Raw genomic sequence first — 5,783 nt, forward strand, 5'->3', positions numbered from 1 at the left:
TATGGAGATTTCTGTCCCCGGCGTTTAAACTTCGCAGGTATGAATTTTCCTTATGCCCTTGACGTCGTGGAGGGAGACGAGGAGGAAGGTTCTGGTGCTATACTTCCACCGAGGAGTGCCTCGACTGCTCAGGTACGCGGATTCTAGCTGCGCTTCTCTTTCTTTTAGAAATTCAACTGTTCGGGAAAAATAATTCTTTTGGTTTTTAGGTGTCGAAGAAGAAAAAGATTAAGCCGAAGCAGTCTTCTACCATTGTGATGGGTGAGGCTGAGGCCCATGAAGAAGTTACAAGTCCGGTGAACGAAGATTTTGCTGAGGATGAGGAGATTACAGATGGGGAGGAACGTACTGGTACTTCCCCTATCAATGTTGAAGAAGAGGTTTGTGCGGGTCAAGATGGTGATGAAGGGAGAAACAACGCCGGTGTTATTGGTGATATTTCTGTCCCTGTTGAGGATGCCACGGAGACTCTCCCCACCCTTTCTCAAGAGTTTTCTTTTGATCGGCTGTATTCTACGGGGGAGTTTATGGATGATGCCCTCGATTTTCCTGAGGACTTGTCTCTACTATCCCCCAATGATGATTGGGATGTCCTCGGGAGTGCTAGTAACGGAGAAGCTGATGTTCAAGATGGTGGCGCGGAGGAGCATGCTGCGCATGTGGATGCCGATATTTGTGCTGATGGGGCCGCGTCAGAGAAGGGGAAGTCGGTGATTGATTCGCCTGCTGCGGATCTCCCTCATTCGCCAACATCTGAGGGTGAGGACGTCATAATGGATTGGCTCAAAGAAAAGAATCTGCTATTTGTCCCTCATCCCGCCCCTGTTGTTGTTGGTGAAAAGGATTCTGACGCGTATACCCGTCATATGATGGAAATGTCTTCCAAGGCGCGGGTGTCTGAGGCCTGGGGAAGAAATTTGAGTGTTCCCGAAGCTCCCCTTGTGTCGGAGCCTCCTACTTCCGTCGCAGATATGATGGCCATAGCCGACGGGTATCAATATGGCTTTCCTCAGCAGCGTGTCTTAGAGGTAAATTTTCGTACGTACTTCTACGTGACGATCCAATTCTTCGGTGAAATAATGTTTTTCGTCTTGATGTGTAGATGATGAGGAGTGAGCATTGTAACCACGTGCTGTATCAGTTCTTCAAAGCGAAATCTCTGAAGCTCGAGGCTAAGCTTCGTCACAGAGAAAAGGAATTATCTGCGGCTGAGGTGGAAATAGAAGAGCTGAAGAAAAGCCTTAAGGAGAAAGAAAAGCTGGGTGAAGCGGAGGCCAGTCTTCGTTCAGAGCTTGTTGCTGCTCGCGCTGAGTTAGAGAAAACTCGCGGCCAAGTTTCAGCTTTCACAGGTTTGGTTCTCTTTTTTTTTTTTTTCTCTTTTTCCCTCGCAGTGTGTCGTCATTCCTCTATTTCTTAGTTGTTCTGTCTGAGTCTCCCCACCCTATCTCCAGTGGGTGGTGTCCCCGAGCTGATATGGCTTCGAAACGAAAGGGCACGGCAGAAATCTCGTATTAAAGAACTTGTTCAGAAAATTAAAAGTGAAGCCAAGAAATGGGATGCTCGGGCTGAGGTATGGCGCGCAAGGCACGTTCAGATGGTCGACATGCAAAATCTGTATAACCATGACCGTGCTTTATTTAATGGTACGCTGCTGTGGACACGTGATAGTCTGCGGGAATCCCGTGAGCGTACTTCTTTGTTGGAGTCTAGGATACAACTTCTGGAAGAGGAATTACAAAAGGCTCGATCCCTCCCTTTTCCAGGAGTTGAGGATAGTGCGTGTCTTATCAGAGAAAGGGACAATGCCCGTGCCGAAGCCATGCTCTAAGCAAGGCCCTTGCCGCGTCCCGCGTTGAAGTAGCTCGTCAGGCTGAGTCTGAGAGGAATCTTGAAGTGTGTATGTACAGATTGAGCAAGGGGGTATCAGAGATAAACAAAGAAGTCGACCACCTTCGTCACATGGATTCGATGAAGCAGGTAGAATTAGATGCCAGTCAATTTACTCTCACCAACCTTCAACTAGATTATAAGAAATTATCCGCGGAATATGATCATCTTGATGAAGCGCGAGATGCGTTGTTAATGAGTATGAAGAGCTTCGGCTTGTGTCGAAGGTATAACCCTATTCCATCGAGTGTGATTGTGTCTTTTCTGTGCTAACTCCCTGGTGTTGTCTTTTTCAGAACTCGAGGGACAACTTCGCGTTGCAATGAAAAACTTGAAAAGGCTCAATCTTCCTTAGCGCAGCAGGAAGAACAACTAAGCATTTTAAGAGTTTGGCGACATCCCGCGAAGAGGCCGTCGGTGCTGCTTCTAAAGAAGTGAGTCGTCTGTCTTCATTGTTATCCCAAGCCCAACAACGGACGATAGTTATTAAGCACAAGGCTCGGTGTCAATTGGCTGAGGAGACGAACAAGATGCTAGAGAAGATAGAACTTGGCCTAAAGAACGAGCATGGTCTTGTGAAGAATTATCCGCGTCGTCCAGTTCCTGCTGCCTTGCCTGGCTCCTCGGGACCCTCATCTGGTGGGCGTCCCTTCAAGTCTTCGGAACGATCCTGCTGATGGGGCGGCATCATCTAGGTAGAGACCGCTGCATTTTGTAGAGACCGCAGCGTCATTATCCTCCACTTTTTGTAATTATGTAAAAAGAATATTTTTTGCTAGTATCATATAAAAGGAATATTTTTGATGTGTACTCTTCCTTGAATTGGCCTTCACTTTTTGTAATCGTCCTTTATGAAATGGATCCTTTTCTTGATATACCTGCAATGTTGGTTTGTTTTTATTTTAAGCATTGTGATGAAAGACTCTAAAAATAAAAAAGGATTTTAAGTGTTTGGGTGCGATCCCGAAGGGAGGTACCTTCGTGATCGGCTTGAGACCTGTCTCCCCGCTGGCGAACCCTTGGCCAGAGGATTCCCAGACGGTGGGGGCCGAGGCAACGTTCTAGGATATGGGGTTAAAAAATTTACATACACCCATTCCGTCGACCCGTTGCCTTAAGATTGGTTGGGTATCTCTTTCTGCTGGGTGCCTTCCCCCTGGTCTTACACTTATGGACACTGACGGGGGAGCCCTGAGAGATTGTAGATTAACTACTTTCCCCAATATTGTCGATAGGTTTAGTGGATACATAGAAAGCTTGTTTGATTGATAGGTTGAGGCCTGCAATTCCTCGTCCAGAGATAGAAACATGTAGAGTGTCACACTCCCTTCTTCTTCTGGTACCCTTCACGCAGTTGCAAGGCTGCGTTGCCCTATGGGAAGTATGGTTTGAGCCACTTAGCATTCCAAGGATGTCGGAGGACTTCGCCTTTCAGATTACGAAGGTAGTAGGAACCGCTTCCCGCAATATCATGTATTATAAAAGGTCCTCCCCACGTAGGTGCTAACTTTCCCCATCTCTTCTCTCGTTGATACTGTGGGATTGTTCTTAACACATACTGCCCTTCTACAAAATTCCGGAGCTTTACCTTTTTGTTGTACTCCCTTGCAAGTCTTCGTTGGTAATTTTCCATCTTCTGCAATGCTGCTTCCCTTCTTTCTTCTAGGTCGTCCAATCTCTCTAACATCATGTCTGTTGTGAGATTTTTCTCCCACGCTTCGGTCTTTGTGGTTGGCATGAGTATCTCTGTAGGGATGACTGCTTCAGCTCCATAAGTGAGAAGAAACGGGGATTCCCCAGTGGCGGATCTTCGCGTTGTCCTGTATGCCCATAACACATTGTGCAGCTGTTCACACCATCTCCCTTTATGCTCGTCTAATTGTTTTTTGAGTATAAGGGCGAGGGTCTTATTGGTAGCTTCCGCTTGCCCGTTGCTTTGAGGGTATATGGGGGTGGACTTGTTCTTTCTTATCTTGAAAGTATCGAAGAGCATGTCTATATTTTTCCCCTGTAATTGTTTACCATTATCAGATACAATTTCAGCGGGTATACCGAATCTGCAAATGATGTTCTGGAATATGAAAGTAAACACATCCACGTCTCTGATCCTGGCCAAGGCCTTAGCCTCCACCCATTTACTGAAGTAGTCCGTGGCTACTATCAAAAATCGTCTTTTCCCTGATCCTTCGATGAAAGGCCCGACTGTCTACGCCCCATTTTGCAAATGGCCACGGGCTATCGACGGAGTTTAACATTGTTGCCGGCGCGTGGATCTTTTTGGCGAAGCGCTGACATTCTTCACACCGTCGGGACATCCTCGCGGCATCCTGTATCATTGTCGGCCAGTAATATCCTTGCGTTTTTGCTTTGTCAGCTAGTGATCTCATGCCGCTATGATTCCCCGCGTCACCATAATGGATATTTTTAGAATTCGATGCCCCTCTTTCCGGGACAAGCAACGTAGTAATGGTCCAAGGAAGGATTTCTTGTACAGGACCCCATCCCGAAGATCATATCTTCCTACTTTGGAGAGTATCTTCCTAGCTTGTTTCTGATCCGCAGGTAAGCTTCCCTTTTCGAGAAAGGCATGGATCATCACTCTCCAGTCATCTTCGTTGCTGAAGTCTTCGTCTTGATTTGCTCTTGACAGGATATCTTCTTCGTCAAAGTCGTTATGGATGTCTTCTCCTACCTGGTCTTCGATATTTTCTTCCACTGTATCTTGATTGGTAGCGAAGGAGAATTGAGATGCAATCGAAGGCTCGTATACCCTTGCTATTTTAATAGCTTCGACGTTTTTATCCCTCAGCATGGATGATATATATGCTAGGGCATCCGCGTGCCTGAGGTCCCTTCTGCATAAGTGCCGGAACTTATGTTCGGGATTTGCGATGCCAATGTTTGGACCAAGGCCATGTAAGCTGAGAGGGTGTCATCGTACACATTATACTCGAGCCCTATTTGCCGTATGACAAGCTGCGAATCACTTGTCAGCCTTACATCGGTTACCCCCATCTCTATTATTATACGGAGGGCATGTACGACAGCTTCGTATTCAACGATGTTGTTGGTATGCTCTTTGAATTCTAACCTAAGTGCCTGTATAATCCTTTCTCCGGTTGGGGTGATGATGACAATGCCTATTCCTGCTCCTTCCTTATTTTTGGATCCGTCGACGAAGACTTCCCATTGTCTTTGACTCGCAGGTTCGAGGATATCCATTGGATCCTTGTTTTCTTCCTCGGCTTCTGGTATTCCCTTAATCTCTTCGTCGTTGTCAAGGGGGAGGTCTGCTAAGAAATCCGCCAGAACTTGGGACTTCCGAGAATGTTGAATTTCATGAATGATGTTGAATTGGTCCAGATGGGTGTTCCATTTGGCTATTCGGCCCACTTTTCCCGTGCTTTTGAGGACTGCTTCCAATGGTGCTTTGCATGGGACCCTGACGAGGTGAGTTAGGAAGTAGGTTCTCAGTTTTTGAGTAGCCCACCAATGCGAGGATGAGCTGTTCATCTTGTATAGTTCCTTTCCGCAGAATTGAGGGTCTTGCTGACGTAATAGATAGGTTGTTCTATCTTTGTATTGGTTTTGACCAACACTGCGCTGACTGCGTCTTCTGTTGCTGCTATGTACAATGCCAAAACCTCATCAGGATCTGGCTTCTGCAGGATCGGGATTGAGGCTAGGTGTTCTTTGATTTTTTGGAATGCTTCCTCGCATTCAACGGTCCATTCGAACCTGCTCCCTTTTTTGAGAATATTGAAGAAATGTTTGCATTTGTCCGAGGACGGGCAATAAATCTGCCCAAAGCTGCTATGGATCCATTGAGTTTCTGTACTTCCTTTAAATTCTTCGGGGACGGCATCTCTACTATGGCTGAATCTTTGCTGGGTCTA

Source organism: Papaver somniferum, chromosome 5, assembly GCF_003573695.1.
Source record: "Papaver somniferum cultivar HN1 chromosome 5, ASM357369v1, whole genome shotgun sequence".
NCBI classification, from domain to species: Eukaryota; Viridiplantae; Streptophyta; class Magnoliopsida; order Ranunculales; family Papaveraceae; genus Papaver; species Papaver somniferum.